The sequence below is a fragment of the Mytilus galloprovincialis genome, chromosome 10 (genome assembly GCF_965363235.1).
Source record: "Mytilus galloprovincialis chromosome 10, xbMytGall1.hap1.1, whole genome shotgun sequence".
Classification (NCBI taxonomy): domain Eukaryota; kingdom Metazoa; phylum Mollusca; class Bivalvia; order Mytilida; family Mytilidae; genus Mytilus; species Mytilus galloprovincialis.
In genome coordinates, this window is record NC_134847.1 from 90,315,848 (window position 1) to 90,336,130 (window position 20,283).

General features: G+C 31.6%; 1 long non-coding RNA gene across 5 annotated transcripts; it reads right to left on the reverse strand.

Annotated features, from left to right (window-relative positions):
* Positions 1 to 349: 349 nt before the first annotated feature.
* LOC143048736 (uncharacterized) lies at positions 350 to 20,055 on the reverse strand. Of its 5 annotated transcripts, none has more exons than XR_012969928.1 (3): positions 19,973 to 20,055; positions 1,327 to 1,385; positions 350 to 1,006 (listed from the first exon to the last, which is right to left on the reverse strand). It is a non-coding gene; the product is annotated as an uncharacterized LOC143048736 (long non-coding RNA). The 5 variants fall into 5 exon arrangements; XR_012969927.1 differs by lacking the exon at positions 19,973 to 20,055 and adding an exon at positions 10,768 to 10,830; XR_012969929.1 differs by lacking the exon at positions 19,973 to 20,055 and adding an exon at positions 6,980 to 7,163.
* Positions 20,056 to 20,283: the final 228 nt, after the last annotated feature.

Genomic DNA, 20,283 nt, shown 5'->3' on the forward strand with positions numbered 1-20,283 from the left:
TGGATCCTAAAACTCTTAATAATTTCTTAAGTTAGGACTCGAATATTGTCGCGTTTATTTATTTCAAGTACCAATATAACATGAAGGATAGGGAGTGCATAGTACAAATTTTAAGGTTCCAAGAGACAAAGCCAGTTCCGCTTCCTTTGATGTTCGTGTAACTCTTATAGTTTTTGTATCTCTATTCAAATCGCCATGCTGGATTGAAAAGGGCAATATTCGACACTTAACAATGACCAACAGCAATACCATATAGAAAGCTAAAATGAGTTCCGACAGCTCAACATTTGACACGAGATTAAACGAGATAAGGAATTACCTGATCCGTGTATATATAAGACGATATCACTTTATGTTTTGAATTGTCAATGGTTTTATGTGACATTATATATAATACATAAGAAGTCTGTTGAAAACCCTGTATCTATTGATCATGTCTGCCCCTACAACCGTTACGTGGATCTTGTCACCTTCTATGACATTATAAATACAATTCAATTGAATACTAGTAACATAACCGGCTTGAGATTTCAGGTATTTAAATTGTTGACATTCCTGTTCTGTTCTTTGTTTTTCCTGATTAAGATGATTAACACACAGTAGCACATTACTGGGATTGTCTTTCACTAGGACGGTCATAGTCAATTCTACTTTGATTGTACCATTCTCTGTACAATCAATTTGAGATCTTTCTTTTTCTAGAGTAAATAAACTTTCGGTTATATTCTCTTTCTCCCAAATCATGGCATTTTGCTTTTTCGGGTCGACGTTTTCAAGACTATCCTTCACGTCTAGATGAAACGATCCTTTATTATGTTTTTTACTTTCACAAAACGTAACCCATGTTACCATAATAAATAGCAAAAACGGTTTAATGATCCTCATCAAATTCGAAATATCTTCGAAGTGTATATATCATTAACACAGTTTACACATTTACAATCTTCTCGGAATGCTGAAGTAAACACTTTGTTATACGTTATCTCATTTCATTTCTGTTTTATACCTGCAATAAAGTACAATTTATAGGTACTCAATACAGTCATTGTAAGACTTTCCATGAATGTGCAGATTTCAGTTAGGGTAAATGAAAGTATGTGTAGGGTTAACTTGAAGGCCTTTATTTTAAAATTAAAAACTCCCATATCATTTTGCTATTTTTCAAAAGATGTTTATTGTCATTACTAGTTCGAAGCAAAATATGACTATCATAGGTTAAGTTTAGTTTTAGTAAATACATAATTACGGTGATACGGTATGCTATCAAATGATATCACTGTTCATCAGATATCAAATGACGTTAATATAAAAACAAATATGACTTACGAAAAGGGGTCAAACTGGTCTCAGCTTTCCAATCGAAAATAGGCTAGGCATTGTCAATTCTGCAACAAAAAGATGTGTATAAAACGTTTACATGATTTTTTATTAGTTGATATTTGATTGTAACTACCTTAAATGAACTAGAAGTACTCTCAGATCTGTGTCTTTAGTGTTTTTGTTAAATTGTTTTTGTGATTTGTATCTATATGATGAGATCATCCTTTTTTATACTGTTACACCTCAGTTTAAAGTTTGGGCAAGGTTGGGTAAAACTGACCACATCAGACTAGTCATTGGTGTTCGCAAATATTTTTTAATGGGGAAATACTTGCCAAATACGATTTAGCCAAATATGATGAGAAAAACCGTTGTGCTTTGAAATAATTCAAAATGGTGTAAATGTAATATAGTCGGTGGTTATTTAAATAATTTTATTATGTAACTACAAAGTCAAGAAATATTCTTAAGTTCGAATGTTCACAGACTGTCTTTCAAGTTTAATTGTTCGAATGTTCAATATCTCACACGGACACATGATCGTATAGTGGTATAACTGTTCGTTCCTGTTGGAGTACTTCGGATATTAAGCGCATGAGTTCCAGCCTACCCACGAGGGGGGAGACCTTGGCGGAATCTCCGGTACCAATCTGTCCTCCTGTTCGAGTCAAAAGCTAGATTTTATATAGTTCAGAGGGGCCATCGATCGGCTTTCAAAAATGGCCATAAATGTCAACAGTTGTATAGAGTAGTCTAGCTATTAAGTAATACATGTACTAGGTTGGTCAGTTCACAATGTTATTAACATCTGCACAATGTAATTATATAACGTCAGCAAAATACATGAACGATAAATGTCTGCAAAGGTCAAATACAAGTACTTGAAATTGTATTAATTATGTAACTAGTAGATTGGAACACAAATTATGTTACATAAACAGGTGATTTACAGTTATTTACTGTATCAAATATAGCTAAGTACTAGGATTGTGATACTCTTTGTGATGAACCGTATCAAACATGAAAGGCCTATAACTATTTCGCCTGACACATGTTTTGTCGTCATGAGATCTGATTTGATGGCTAGTCGAACCTCCGGCTTATATTGCAATAAGGACTTCATATTCCATGCATTAAGCGACGATTTTACGCCAGACCAGCGTTTCTTTTACAAAAGACTAATCATTGGTGCTAGAAAAACTTATTCGAAAGATAATTACTCAAGAAATACGATAAAGCCATCTTTTCTTAATGGAAAGTTTAGAAAAACAGCAGGGTTTTGAAATAACTAAAAATGTTGTAAACAGATCATTTACAATCATTTACCATATCATTGATATATCATGTAAATACTAAATAGCTGAGTACTAGTAGAGACTAATATTTTTTTTATAAAATTACTTATTTTACTTTAATGAATTCTTTGTTCTTTCCAGTGTTGTTGAAATATTGACTTTGTACGACAATATTTACCATTTAATCATTTTAATCTATAATAGTCTCCTTAGATTCCATAAGTTGAAACTTTTAAATCAAATACAGTTGATAAAGAGGTTTACCGAAGAATATCAAAATCTAACTTATTCATTTCATACATCAAAATGAAAGAAAACAACAAAACTTTAGGGAAATCGTATGCACTTATTTTTCAAAACCTTATTGAAATAATATAAAACAAAATAAAGATAAGAAAAAACATATACATTGTAGGAGAGGCAAATGATACTAGAGAAACAGTCAAACTCATAGATCTAAAATAAACTGGGGGCAACAACGTTGCTTAAAAAGACAAACAGACCAATAATACCGTATAGCGGGTTATTTTCGCGGTGTGTAAAGTTTCGCTTATTTTCGCGGATAGAACAAAATCGCCAAAATAAATTCCGCCAATTTAAAACGGCACATTCAAAGGCATTCATAAGGTTTTGAAACCGCCAAAATAAAAACCGGCACAATATTTCGTATACCTTGTTCAATGAAAATCGCGAAATTTTCCACCCGCGAAAATAACCCGCTATACGGCATCACCCAATACACAACAAAAAACCTAAAGATGAAGCAACACGAACCCCAACAAATACTGGAATTGATATCAGGTGCTCTGGAAGGGTAAACAGATCCTGCTCTACATGTTGCACCCGTCGTGTAGTTTATGATATTACAAACCCGGTCAAGGCTAATTCTGTAAGTCACATTCGTGAAAAGGGAAGGGAATTGTAGTTTTGATATGAGGAACATATCCGATATCATCAGTGAAACGGATAGGCCATAACGGTCAACCAACTGATAGGGTCCGTACAATTTACGAAGGGTTGATTTGAACTTCACCATTTGGAACTCTTGGTTTAATAGCAACCCTCTATCAAAGAAATCTGATAGGAAATACAAGCAGGGAATATCGTATTAGGAGATGTATACTCCGTATATAGGCACAGTTTGAATGTTGCTTCATAGTAATGAATCAATTAAACAGAAATAAACGTCCGTCCGAGGAAGTTTATGGGGTTTCTTTCAAAAAACAATTACACCTATTGATGTATAAAGTAAGTATGAGACCTTCTTCCGTTACTAAATAAACAACTGGAGGTCATGCATTATTTATCAATGTTAATACAAAATTAAATAATGCATTCATAAATTAATGTTTACATTTACAAAATATCTAATCACAGCTAATGTCTTAAACTCAAGTTATAGATTGTAAACTTTGACAGACTATTACATGTAAAAGTTTATTTATTATATTAAATTTTCATACCTCCATATATAATAATCCTGCTTATTCCATTCATTACGCAACAATGCTTTAAATAGTATTTGTTTCCATTCAGTTATTTAGACTGTTTTATATGAATAAACGAGAATGAACTAGACCACATTTCGTAAACTGTTGACTGGATTAAGCATGTTAGACGATGTGTCTGATTTATATTTAGCTGAAAATCCCCACATAATAAATTCCTACCCCTCATCGTACTCTGAATATGTAGGTTCAAATAATAAAGAATTTAGAACATTTGTATTGTCAAGTAACCTTATTGACGCATACGTTATACTTAATGATTTTATTAAATAATATCTTTATTTAATATCATATACATGTACCACCCAATTCAATTTACTTTACTGTCATTGTTTGACTTATGAAAAAAGTATAAATGTCCAATCAGATAGAAAATACGAGGCATAATACAAAGTAAATCACTTAAAAAAACTATATATTCCAGATATGACTAGGTTTTTCCAAAGCAGTGTAAATTTTCAATATTCATACATTATACTATGCATTTGGATGTAACACTTCAAAGGTACCAGGCTTTTAATTTTATATCCAAGTCTGACGTTTTGTCTTCCTAGACACATCATTGACATTCGGATAGAAAATAAGAAGGCTACTAATAAAATTAATGGTATGAATTTTCTTGCACCAGATGCGCATTTCGACAATACATGTCTCTTCAGTGATACTCGTGGCCAAAATATTTGAAATCCAAAGCTTATATAAAAGATGAAGAGCTATAATCCAAAAGGTCCAAAAAGTATAGCCAAATCCGTGAAAGGAATCAGAGCTTTGCATGAGGGAGATACATTCCTTAATTTATAATAATTTGTAACAGCAAATTTTAATAACACAAAAAAATCCGTATTTTCATGCCAGTACCGAAGTACTGGCTACAGGGCTGGTGATACCCTCGAGGACTAATAGTCCACCAGCAGAGGCATCGACCCAGTGATAGTAATAAAATTAACGGTAATACTAAGTAACATTTGCACATAAGCATACTCAGTATGCATGCTCACTTATGTGTATGAATCTATATTTGATAGATACTCTTATAACTCCAATAACCAACACTTTTACATAGTAATCTGTTGAGACCCTATATAGTTTGCTGTTCGGTGTTAGCCAAGGCTCCATGTTGAAGGCCGTACCTTGACCTATGATGGTTTACTTTTATAAATTGTTAATTGGATGGAGAGTTGTCTCACTTGCACTCATACCACATCTTCTTATTTCTATTTGATTAAACGTTGAAAAGGCAGTAGTATTTTCCTGTTGTTCTTATCTCGTATATTCATTAGGACATGACAAATTAAGGTAACAAACCAATTTAAACAGATACCAGTTTTAACAGAAATATCATTCATAGAGAAATGTAAACAGATACCAGTTTCTACAGAAATATCATTTATAAAGAAATGTAAACAGATACAAGTTTTAACAGATACCAGTTTTAACAGTAAATATCATTTATATAGATAACCAGACAGGGGATTCAGAATTTTGTAATATTGGGAAAATATTCCTTAATATCGAAAGTAATTTAGAATTTTGAATGACGATCACAAGGTCAGAAAAAAATATTGAAAGAATTTCATGCCAATACCGTAGTGGTAGTGATAATAGGGAATGAAGGCAAACATTATATACAACTTATCGAGGAGATGGGCCTAGGTGTAGTTAGTCAAATATAGTTTTGGAGTTCAGTATATCCATCTCATTTAAATTTCATTTCTATAATACTAAAATAACGAGGTTCAATTTATCAGCCGTCATGGGGTAAAAACGACATATCAAAGAATTCAACTTTATATAAAGCTAATATAGGACAATGGTGTTGATTAAAAATGACACCACTCAAGACCCTTTTGTTTTTCGTATAATTAATATAATCAATAATAAATAAGTTCCGGGTCGAATCCGATACCGATATCAATAGTTTATTCACCTGTTACCTATTACCTTATCTGTACGTTCTGCATCTGACAGGGGTATTACTTAACGGTGTATGTAGGATTTTGCTATATTCTTGGGTCATAATCACGGGGTTGACCCTACTAAATTCAATCATTGTCACATTGTTCCCTATTGTAGTATTTTAATCAGTATGATTTCTAAGTTGACAGTACGAATACTAAAAATATTGGACTTAAAATAAGGCGTATAGGTACAGTTTTCAATTTGATATCCGGCATGACGTAAAACAGCGAACCAAAGAATTCAACTGTATTTATAACTAATATAGGACAATGCTGTTGATTAAAAAATACTTCTTTCCAGGCCCTTTTGTTTTCCAAATAATTAATATTAACAATAATTAATAAGTTCCAGTGCATCGTAATGAATTAATAAGATGACAATACTAATACTAAAATAAGGCTTACGCATAGTTATATACTTTTATTCAGTCACGGACCCGCGATATCACGAGTGTGTTCTAGTAAAGTATAAAGTTCTACAGTTCAGCTTTTATAAATTAGTAAAATCATCTGGCGGACTTTTGAGTTGAGCGGACACGAGGCAGTTGGCAGCAGACGATTGAAGGACACCTTTGTAACCTTGGCATCCGTACAGTAAAAATATGCCTCCAAAACATATTGCTTTAATATTACGTTTTGTGTCAGTATTTCAGACTAACTCATATGCAAGTTTCCGGACATCTTTGTACCAATTAGTTTTATTAATAATGATATATCGTTAATTAAACTCCTTGCCATTATACATATTCAAATCTTTAAAACATGTTTTTGTTAATCTAGTTATATGACACTGAGATAACTGTCGGCCTTGATTTCTTTATTATGTAATATTGGCTATCTGCTAGTAACAATGTGATCTTAATATAAAATTATAAATGATTATATTTACCATTCTTACTGACGTAAGTAGATACAATAGCTTTGAAAGTCACAAAAAATATCCCTTCTTGGAAATTTAAACTTCCTTCTATAAATCTTGGTCAAGTATGTATTATCAGCTCCTAATATTAAGTCACATAAGGTATGCATATATTCTATCCTAATTCAATCAATGAAAATTTATCGCAGAAGATAAAGTAAAAACTTTATGAACAGATGTTTTAACACACGTAGTCTTTAGATAAACCTGTGATTGTCTCATACCACCACTTTAGGTACCAGTCTTGTATTACAACTCCAGTTTCCGGTGCATTTAAAACATGGATGAAACAAAATAGTGCATTTTTTCTGAATTTTTCTGAATTCGATTTTTCTGTTTGATTATAGGTTTGTGCTGGATTGAAACATATATATAGACTTTAAAAAAAATCTTGCATCTTTTGGGGGATATCAATCCAGGACAGTGAAGGCTATCATGTTTACTGGAAGTGGTGCGGCCTAGTAAAAACAGCAAACAGAAAGTAGAAAACAAATGTTTTGGCTTCAGGGTTACGTAACTTTTTATTCTTCGTGGCGAGACTCGCTTTTTTTTCGATCAAATCACAATTTTACCTTTATACATACATGATATGAACATGATTTTTTTTTCTATGTAGCTTTTTTATCTTTTTAATTTCAAAGATCAGCTGTTTTACATGTAAGCCTATGGAGCAGTGAATTACGAGACTGCAACCTTTACGTTCAGGTTATTGATAATGATATGTTTTGTGTTGATCGTCACGGGTAGTTGTCGATAAGTCTTGATACCAGAAGTGTAACCTATTCGTATGTATTTATGCCAGATACTAGTATTTTATTTCTTAACTCTTTTCCCCTTATTTTATATCAAACATTGTTATATATTTGCTTGTAATATCAATATACAAAGATCTTTTTACATGGGAACATTCAATACAAATTTAAGTTGACAGTAGATTACTGACGTTCAAAATTCATTAATCCATTACGAACGTATATATAAGTGTATCAAAGATTAACTAAGGAAATCGCATCCAAAAGTAGTGAAACAATCTACGTCCATATTGGCGTCCTCTCCCTTACATGCTTTATCCGTCATTCGAATCAAAGCTCAATAAAACATATCTGTATCGAAAATAACTCACCATCTGTAATAAATTTCCAGACCAGCTGACAACTATTCTAAAGATCCAAAACCACGAAAACTTATTGCTTATGAATTAAAACACAGATAAATCGTATCGATCGACAGTTCATTTCAATTGTTCTTTCTAATTATTTCTTTGAAGCTGTCTTTGTGAAAGGAGCATAATTCATGTAAACTAGAGTTCATTTAGATTAAACATGAATGAGTTCAAACGCCTAACAGTGGAAGAAAAGAAGAGTCGACTATCTGAGTTTATGTCATTTTGTAATGTATTTTAATTCGTAGTCGCCCATGTATTGCAATACTGAGGGAAAGATCAAGATTGCAGACCTTATAGTTTAATAATTATCCTTGATTCATGTTATCCGGGTATGTGAGATACAGACCTTATAGTTTAATATCCTTCATTCATGTTATCCGGGTATGTGAGATACAGACCTTATAGTTTAATAATTATCCTTCATTCATGTTATCCAGGTATGTGAGATACAGACCTTATAGTTTAATAATTATCCTTGATTCATGTTATCCGGGTATGTGAGATACAGACCTTATAGTTTAATAATTATCCTTGATTCATGTTATCCGGGTATATGAGATACAGACCTTATAGTTTAATAATTATCCTTGACTCATGTTATCCGGGTATGTGAAATACAGACCTTATAGTTTAATAATTATCCTTCATTCATATTATCCGGGTATGTGAGATACAGACCTTATAGTTTAATAATTATCCTTGATTCATGTTATCCGGGTATGTGAGATACAGACCTTATAGTTTAATAATTATCCTTCATTCATGTTATCCGGGTATGTGAGATACAGACCTTATAGTTTAATAATTATCCTTGATTCATGTTACCCGGGTATGTGAGATACAGACCTTATAGTTTAATAATTATCCTTGATTCATGTTATCCGGGTATGTGAGATACAGACCTTATAGTTTAATAATTATCCTTCATTCATGTTATCCGGGTATGTGAGATACAGACCTTATAGTTTAATAATTATCCTTCATTCATGTTATCCGGGTATGTGCGATACAGACCTTATAGTTTAATAATTATCCTTGATTCATGTTATCCGGGTATATGAGATACAGACCTTATAGTTTATTAATTATCCTTCATTCATGTTATCCGGGTATGTGAGATACAGACCTTATAGTTTAATAATTATCCTTGATTCATGTTATCCGGGTATGTGAGCTACGGACCTTATAGTTTATTAATTATCCTTGATTCATGTTATCCGGGTATGTGAGATACAGACCTTATAGTTTAATAATTATCCTTGATTCATGTTATCCGGGTATATGAGATACAGACCTTATAGTTTAATAATTATCCTTGACTCATGTTATCCGGGTATGTGAGATGCAATCACTCACTGTCACGTTGGTCATTGAATGACAGGTCATTATTGATATGTCTGATGTTAATATCAAAGAACTTGCAAGATGTTGGAATCTTGTTCACACAAATCAGTGAAACAAGACAAAATTCACTTATTGAATGAAAAAAGTGTGTTTAACGATAATTTAAAAATTAAAGTAAATTAACAAAAACATCACACTTCGAGAATTCTAAACGAAAGGCTCTATGTAAATGGCAAAAGCTCATGCACATCAAACGAATGGATAACAACTATCATATGGATCCGAATATCCCTTTTATAATTCATTGGAAAAGGGAAATTAATTAATTAAAATAAAGATACAGTACATGTTTGATAATTTATAGTTATATCTCATGTATTGTTTGTTCACCGAAATTGATTTGAACATGTATTTTAAGACCTTGACATCAAAATGTACACAACTAAAATGTAGCAAGTTTACACTTATGGTGTAAGATAAGGGCTCTCAAAATTTTTGCTAATTTGAAAGCATACCTTCCTCACTCTAATCTTAAACAATCATTACGTACTAAGTTATGCGAGATTTAAGGAGATTTATGATAAAAACAAGTTAAGTATGGTCAAAACTAGAATGTTGTCATGAACAACATGTCGGTTATTATAAGTGGATCAGCGTTTACTTACTCATTATGATCACCTGAAATCACCCAAGTTTTCCATTTCGGGTTGTGTTGCTATTTGGTTTAAGGGTATTTTAAAAGTCATCTGACGTGGACCTTCCGCCTCTTTATAATCAGCTTGTTCAACTAATAAAATTGAGAATGGAAATGGGGAATGTGCCAAAGAGACAACACCCGACCATAGAAAAAAAACAACAGCAGAAGGTCACCAACAGGTCTTCAATGTAGCGAAAAATTATCGCACCCGGAGGTGTCCTTCAGCTGGCCCCTAAACAAATATATATTAGTGCAGTGATAGTGAACGCCATACTAATTTCCAAATTGTACACAAGATACTAAAATTAAAATAATACTCTATATTCATTCTCGTTTGTCAAATAAATTTTAACCATAATCTTTCACTTTTTTAAATTTAAATAAATAAAATAAAAGTATTTTTATCGGACAATTATAACATTGTCTGAAGGCTGGATTGAGACCATAAAGCTATGTATATTTACATAGCATTATGGTAGGTTTTTTTTCTTGAATAATTAATTTTAACTTTCCCGAATGCAATATAAAATATCAAAGTTAACAAATAAATATCACACGTACCATGCTCTCTACCAGAAACGAGTCAGCGAAATACAAACTGTGATTAAACAGGTAAACTATTTTTAGAATACAATCATTTAAAAGTTATTTTTATAAAGACAAAAATATAAATTTGAATTTTGTTTATTGCATTTTTAAAATCTTTAAAAAAGTATGAATTAATAAAAAGAGCAGCGAAAGATACCAGAGGGACAAATCAAAACACGAAAATAAACTGACAACGCCATGGCTAAAAAGAAAAAAGACAAACAGACAAACAATAGTACACAGTCACAACATAAAAAATAAAGACTAAGCAACACGAACCCAACCAAACACTGTGGTTAATTTCATATGCTCTGGTAGTTTAAGCAGATCCTAATCCACATGTTGCACTCATCGTATAAAGTAAGGTACATCGCTATCAAGAATTACTTCAAACCTTAATAACATTCTGTCAAGGATAAATCAAATTAGTATTAAGTTTAGCTATATACTAGAGGCTCCAAGGCGCCTGTGTAGCTCACCTGTTTGTTTAACATTGAAGCATTAAATAATCAACCATTACGATTTTGCTTTAGCTTCAGAGATATAATGCAAAAACAGCATTTCCCCCCGATGTGCTCCTTTTAGCCATGTCGGCCATGTGGGTTGGCAGGTGGGGTAATTGCACACATGTTTAACATCATGTCAGATTTACTCTATGTTTATTTATTTTTTGATATTACGGCCTGATAGCCGGCAGGCGATGGTGTCCGGCACCTTTTTTTAGACTAAATACCCAAATAATGATTATGGCTAAAAAGAGGCGAAATATATCAAAGGGATATTCAAATTATACGTTATAAACTATCCGACAATGCCATGATAAAAGGTGAAATATTATAAAAATGAAGTATTTTAACAATTTCTCTTATTTTACTTTCAAAAATGACATACTAAGCAATATATATGTACTAGATTAACTCGTTCAATTTTAGTTGATAGCATTAAATCATGCAGTTTTTAGATTCAAAGGAATTAATTTAATTATATCAATAACTAAGAACTGGCTTCAATTGGTCTAGTTATAATTATTTAAAAGTCCGATAAGTAACATGCACACCTTGGCACCTTGTTCCACACGTTTGTTATCAGTGTCATCAAACTATTGATTTGTATTACAATTATCTTTAATCTAATAAAGAAAATAAGGTTATCAGAAAGACTAAGGCCGTGTTCACATTGACCTAAATTCGGTGTTGTGTTAGTGTAACTCACACGTAAACTAAACAAAATTGCGTTCCCATTGATAAAACTCAATGTTTACATGTAGTCTAAATCATGTTTTACCTACACACAGTCGATAGTCAATGTAGACCTTGTGTAGGTTAAGTGTACACAAAACTAGGCATTTAGGACATTAGTTTTATCGTGTATATATTTAAGGAGGAAACTATTTTTGAGTAAAATTGATATTTTCGATAATTATTAGTTGTCTAAATTTTACAGATTTTTGTTTTTGTTAAAAAAAATTAACGTACTTTATTAACCCATAATCAAGACTCAAAGCAGCTTCATTGCCGAACCCATAAGGCAGCAACCAATTGATTTTCGGGGGGGGGGCTATTATAGTTGAGTATAAAACATAAAGGCAAGGGGTGGGGTGGTGAGCTATGGATTTTGTTTTGGAAACAAAAAATGTTTCCAGTTTTTGGACCTGAAAAAAAAATGTTTGTGTATCCCTCAGCTGCCACTATATATAATGTTAAAATTGATTTCGACTTGTCACCAAAATTTGTCCTAAAAAAATCAATAGCTCACGCCCCCCCCCCCCTTCCCCCCTTCCCCTCCACAAAAAATGAAGTAAATAGTTGCTGCCTTATTCATTTGAAAAGGTCTTCCCGAATCGACTTGACGTACACAGAAATATTCGCCACTGGTCTTTACTAAAAAAACGATCCACGCATAAATGCATGACTAAAAAAAGTGTGAGGTAAATGATATGTTTGTCTAGTATCTCAGTTCCGTTTAATAACACGTAAAATAAATAAAAAAAAACGTTACCCTATTCCTTTACCAAATATTCCTTGGAGAAGAAATACCATTTGAAACGAACAGAAAAGATACAAATGTAGTGATCCCTAATATCTCAATCCTTTTTTTTCGGCTGTAAGCACGCTGTTGCAGCTAACGTTTTCTAATGCATTATCGAGACATCTCTAGTATATTCAAACTACTGCAAATTATAAAAATGGCTTTCATAAAGTAGCAACCACTTAACTTCAAAAAAGGGGGAGGGTTATCTTTTTTATCTGAGTCAGATTTTTTTTCGCGCGTACGTTTTTATTCCTTTTTTTTTTCGATGCTGGTGATCAAATACTTTTTTTCTTCAATATTTAACACTATAATGTATGGGGAAACTCTTGTTTCAGAATCTTTATTTTATCTTCTGTATGACCATTTTTTTTTTATCAAATTGGGGATCGGAATATTTCCATTCCCATCCCCAACCCCCCTTTTAAAGTCAAATTGTTGTTCCCCTACCGCTAGAAAATTTTTCCAAAAATTTTGAATTCAGTTCTACGTAATGAACATTTAAATGACATATAGTTTACAAGTGGGAACAAATCTTATGTACAGGTAGCTAAACAAGGTGTATAGATGTGAACAAATGTAATGTGAAACCAGTGTACACTACACTAAACTAATTGTAAACATGTTTACTCTACACGGCGTTTGATGTGAACACGGCCTAACACTTTGCTATCACGTAAGATTTGAATTCAGATGTGTGTTGCTTTTTTAAATTTATAATCTTACTTTTGCATGACTTTCAAGTCTCTAAGTGTACAAATATGTATTATATTCTCACTTGCATTAAAACTGAACTGTGTTGAAACTTTAAAGGTGAATATGGTTTGAAAATTATAACGCAGGATAATATCGTACTAATTGTATAGGTTTCTTTTGTAATATGTCTTTACGATATAACACCATACATTAACGATGTGTAATCTGTTTGATACAAGGTGGCTTAGATCTTTATGGTTGATGAAATAGTATCAATCAGTAACATTAATTTAACACCTACAATAAAGTGTTATAGGATACATGACTAATGTATGTAGATTAATGTATCTCTTCTGCAGATTTTGCAGCGTTTAAAAATGCTTTTGTTGTCAATTTTATGTGATTCATGTTAGGTTGAATCAAATTAAAGAAACCACAGAGTATAATAGGTCATACAATTAATATTAGATAAAACAAAAACCAACCATTTTAAAATATATTCTTTAGGTCATGTTGACAGGAAACATAAAAGTCGTTTATAAGTACAATTTATAGTTCGATATTATCAAAGAAACTTGTCTATAATTGACGACGATATTTGATTTCAATAATTTGTGACGTCCGGTTTTCCATTAACTGATAAAAGAGTGAAAAGTACCTGTTCAATTCTCGTAAAAAGACAAACCAAGGTACCAAACTAAAACTTATCGAAATGTATGAACTTTATATTACACTACACAGGCACTACAGACATTTCCTTCTGTAGTAATATTAGATCATTTGAAGTATGCCTTTTGCTGAATACATGGTGTGTAGGTAATTCTATATAAGGTACAACGAAATATAACATATAAATAGAATAAAAAATAAAGTAACAAAAATACTGAACTCCGAGGAAATTTCAAAACGGAAAGTCCCTAATCAAATGACAATATCAAATGATAAAACGCAGGATAAAACGAATGGACAACAACCCATATTCCTGACTTGATACATGCATTTTGAAATGTAGAAAATGGTTGATTGAACCTGGTTAAATAGGCTAAACCTCTCACTTGTATTACAGTCGCATCAAATTCTATTATATTTTCAACAATGCGTAAACAAAACAGACACAATAGGTCAAATAGTAAAAATATGGGTACAGCAGTCATCACTGTGTAACAATCTCAAAACAAACAAATATCAATAGAATAAAAGTTTAATTTATATTGATAATATTTATATATTGATAGCAATAAACGTCACCGCTGCATATTGTTAATTTTGTCAAATGTCTTAACAGATATGTTGTCTGGACATGTTGTGTGATGTCCCTATCTCCAGTTCTTTAACTCAACATTGAAACATTTTGACATGTTTACCTATTATGTATGTTTGTGTTGTTCATGCATCGTTTTCAATATAATGGAATTTGATGCGATTGTCATACAAGCGAGAGGTTTAGCTAGGTATAAAACCAGGTTCAATCCACTATTTTCCACCTAAGAAAATGCTTGTACCAATTCAGGAATATGACAGTCGTTATTCATTCGTTTGATATGTCTGAGCTTTTGATTTTGCCATTTGATTAAGAACTTTTTCGACTTGAATTTTCCTTGGATTGCAGTATTTTTGTGATTTCACTTTTGACTGTTACATAAATTGTTACAACAGAAGTTGATCAAACATAAGTTATACGGTAAGCGTTTTGAACTGCTTGATCGATGTGTTGTTATTTCACATCAAAAGCGACATCACATGCGACATGTTTTAGCGGTCTTATATCTACAGTAGTCCTGAATGTAATGTTACTGATTGTGTCCTATACCCGATTCTGTCATGTTTACCGGAGATTTACGCTACTTTTGGAGTTTATTCAAATCCTTTTGTTTTGTTTATTATCTTGATATGCCTCTCAATGAATACGTGAATATTATTAGATAATTTCTAATTTGTCTTTATTCAAAATTAAGAAATGTATGTTATAAACACAGGCACTTAACTCGCATTTTAGAAAAATGTCAGCCGGTGGCGAAATTCCGTTATATGCCTGTGGTTATAAATAATTTCAATGGCGAATAACGGACTCTTAGCTTGTGATATATTTAGTCAAAAGTTGTAAACCGATGTGTATAAATAAAGGCAACAGTAGTATACCGGTGTTCGAAAGTCATAAATCGATTGAGAGAAAAACAAATCTGGGTTACAAACTAAAACCGAAGGAAACACATCAACTATAAGAGGAAAACATAAGCCAAAACCCGTGCTTTTTTGGCAATGTTAAATATAACACTTAAATGGCATTAGATGATAGGAATACAGTACAAATAATTGCAAGAACATTCAGGACAGAGAAATTCACAAATAAACAATACAATCGTACATTTCGACATGCTAACCACAGAATAAAAACAAACATCGATTAACAAGATGCACCCAAAAAAAATAAACACAACTTGAGGGAAATACATAAAAATCAGGCGATACCATCTCCATTGACAATGGAGAGTGTTATGCTATGTATACCTCACTCGCAACAGTCAGTTCATATATCACAAACAGGAATAGTACACAATCGGTAAAATAACTGATCAAACAAATATATTGGTATCTAAATATAAAAGACCACGACAAACGTCACTATTTTGTTACATACATTTTTTTCGCAAAGAGACCTTAACTGTTGATATCGGTTATGTAGTTGTGTAAATATTCTGCAAATAGTAAATTAACAAAAATAATTGCAAGGGAAATTCAAAATTCAAATTCAACCCAACATTAAGATACAGAAAGAAAATACAGAAAAAAAATGAACGCTACGAAATTAAAAATTATCATTCAGTAATAATTTGTCGTATTTGTTTATAAACAAAGCGGTTAGACATTTCTCTTTTCAAATCGATACATTTCTAATTAAAAATAAGGCTAAAGGGACTAATGATAAATCGCTAAATGCTCTTATTGTGTCATTTTAAAACGTTATCTCGCATAAACACTATATCGTATTCTACTTTCTTTATTGAAAACCTTGATTTTGTAAAAAGATAAAGGTTAGGACAAACTGATTCAAACACATTTGTTAACAGTCTAGTAATCTTACATGTATATACTGAATCTCGAAAAGTGTTGAATTTCTTGTTTTATGTTGCAAAAGATTTACGTTACATGCTGATAGAGAATAGTATCTGATCATATATAGAATATCTTTTGTTAAAATAACATCTTATGTCCTGTTAAAATTGTAATATTTTAACAAAAATAGTTGATCTCAAATATCAATCTTTCGTCAATCTGACATAATAACGCATTTTTGTGTCCTTAATTTTACGTAAAATTAAATTTTTACTTAGTTACAAGATAGTGTAATTTTAAGCCTTGATCATTGTGTGTCCCTGTACTTAGTTGTAAAGTGGTGTTATTTTAATCTTGGGTATGTTATGTTCCTGCGCTGAGTTATTTGTACTTCGTTGTAAGGTTGTGTTATTTTAAGCCTTGATCATCTTATGTCCCTGCATAGTTTTTTGTACTTAATTGTAAGATTGTGTTATTTTAATCTTGAGTATCTTGTGTTCCAGTACAGTTATGTGTATGAGTTGTAAGATGGTGCTATTTTAATCTTGAGTATCTTGTGTTCCAGTACAGTTATGTGTATGAGTGGTAAGATGGTGTTATTTTAAACCTTGATCATCTTATGTTCCTGCACAGTTAGTTGTACTGAGTTGTAAGATTGTGTTATTTTTAGACTGTATTATCTCATTTTCCTGTACAGTTAGTTGTACTGAGTTGTAAAATGCTGTTATTTTAAGCATTGAAGATCTTATGCTCCTGTGGAGTTATTTGTACTTTCTGTGAATTAACTTATTGGTATGGTGCAAAAATTAATAATTACACCAAGGGGGTAACCGAATTAAAACTGCAAGTTATTTAATATACCATGATAGTATCGTTATGTAATAAGTGTTCACTTAGAATAGAAAAGAATGTGTCAGAAAGATAATCGAAACCTATAGAATGAATGGGTGGGAAATGACATAAGATGACTATGCATATGTTAAAAACTCAGGTATTTTATCGTTGAAAACTAAAGGTTGACTCGGTTTGTCTCTTGGTTTTTTTAATTTTTGGATTAGATTTACATTGAATTTTAACCCCTGGTTTGTAATTAATAACAGATAGTTTTAACATTATTGTTTAGTTTAAACATATTTATTTAGAGTGGATTGGGAAACAAGTTATTGCAACTTATATTAATCTCTTTCCACTTCGCAGGTGCGAGTATTGGTAGCAGCATTAGCCTGCTCTTTTTCAAAATCTACAACGGTGTCTTTTACGTGCAAGATATATAACTCTATCTTAACACGTGTCAGCCATTTATCATCTCCTATTGACAGACTATCATACCACATCTTCTTTTTTATATCTTCGTTTCTCAGGACCATACTAGCAAATAACATTATTGTTTAAACAGTGTTCATAAACATAATGTCCCGTTTACACTATCACATTTCCATTTACCAAGAAATTGGGATCAAATCCCTAAAGTTGTATAAACTGTTTACTTCAGAATGTCATCATGTCCGTTGTTTCACGTTACTAATTATCAAAAATGCTTTTAATCAAAGGGTGTACCGGTCTTTGCTAAAGATAATACAACTTCTATCCTTGTTGGGGCATAGGCAAAGACAAAGGAAAATAATACGTTATTAATCTTATGCGTTCAATCATTTAAACTTTTAAGAATTATATCGTAAACTTCACGTTCCCCTATCAAAGATATATTGTTAAACTTCTAATATTTCTTTGTATATTTATTGATGTATAACATATTACATGTACGTACCGCAGTAATTCAAACAATATTTCGTATATAATGGAATTTTATGCGTTTTTCATACAAGTGAGAGGTTTAGCTAGCCATGAAACCATATTAATCCACCATTTTCTATATAAGAAAAAGCCTGTACCCAGTCAGGAATATGACAGTTGTTATCCATTCGTTTGATATGTTAGAGCTTTTGAATTTTGTCATTCGATTAGGGACTTTCGGTTTATATTTTTCCTCGGAGTTCAGTATTTTTATGATTTTTCTTTTTCTTCTTGCAGTACGTTCTTCATTAGGAAGTTTGTTTGCTTATGGGTATATTAATAAGGAGTCGAGTGTCCTATTGATAAACCTCATGGATGAGAGAATGGCATGATATCTAATTGTATGGATGGATGGTCTTTCATTTCTGTATTTTCTAATTTAGGTTGTTTTTTCTCTATTACTTATATTGTTTGCACATTATCATTTGTCGTTCTTAATTGATATCTTATCCAATGCAAGGAGGATAATCCATACTTGTATTGAGATATATTTCGTTAACAAACTTATCCTATTAAATCATAGATTTAATCATCTATACTTTTCTATTCTATATCTTGAAATATCATTCCGCATTTAAAACGGTTATATTCGGTAAACCTTTAGGATTGAGGAATTTATATTAGGTGATAAATTGAGGTTAGAAGATCAACATATATGTTTACCCTATCATTTTTATACCATTTAAAGCAGAAATATTTCAATTGTAACAGCATTTGATTTTTATACAAATAACGTGGACGGATTAAAAAAATGAATGTAATTATAACCTAAACATATGTACTTTCTCTGCCTTTTACGATCTTTTTAATAGAAGCTTACAAGTCTATCTCACTAATTGAAAATTCATTGTACCTCAACCAGTTTTATTGTTTGTGATTATCAAAAAGTAAGATCACAAAAATACTGAACTTAGAGGAAAATCAATTCGGAAAGTCCATAATCACATGGCAAAATCAAATGACAAAACGCATAAAAAACGAATGGATAAGAACTGTCATATTCCTGACTTGGTACAGGCATTTTCAAATATAGAAAATGGGGGATTAAACCTGGTTGTATAGCGCTAACCCTCTCACTTTGATGACAGTCTCGTCAAATTCGGATATATTTACATTGATGCGTAAACTAAAGGGACACAATAAATAAAATTGTCAAAATAATGTAATTTAACTATAGTTATAAATGAAAAAGTCTTTTTCGTCAAAATTCGAAATTCTGTCAAACTACGTATATTAATTTTAGAATTAGTCAATATGGTGGAAGATAACATTATTGAAACGTTTTTCATTATTGTATTTTCTAACGAATATGTAACATCAGCTGTAAATAATGTTTGGCCTTTTCATTTTTTTTCTAGATTCGAGCGTCACTAAAGAGTCTTTCGTAGACAACATGCACGTATGGAGTACAAAAGTTTAAACCTGGTATCTAAGGTCACAGCGTTTACGTAGTATCTATCTCTTTATATACACAGTGCCTGTCACTACTTATATGCATTATTTATCCACAGTAGTATGCCTTATGAATGAAAATTCTCATCAATAGGCACAACTTATCATAGCATTTAAATAAATAAATATACGATTATAACATACATGTACTTACCTTTTATCTTCTATCTCAAAGATAAACAGTGATTGTGCAGAACTACACGTTCACAGGTGTGCCAGGTAGAATTGAATCTATTTTGTAAGGTGACGTTATCAACTATTTAAAGTCAAGAAAATACCAGAACAAAAATAGACTATTTACAAAACAAAAAAAATCGTTCATTAGAAAAAAAAACTATTTATATGAACAAATATAGATTTACGTATATACATGTACTTTACAAAACAAAAGAGTGTTATTTATTCTTCAATTGTTCATTCAAAATATTCAAATTATTTATCATTCGTCAATAACAAATTGTTAGG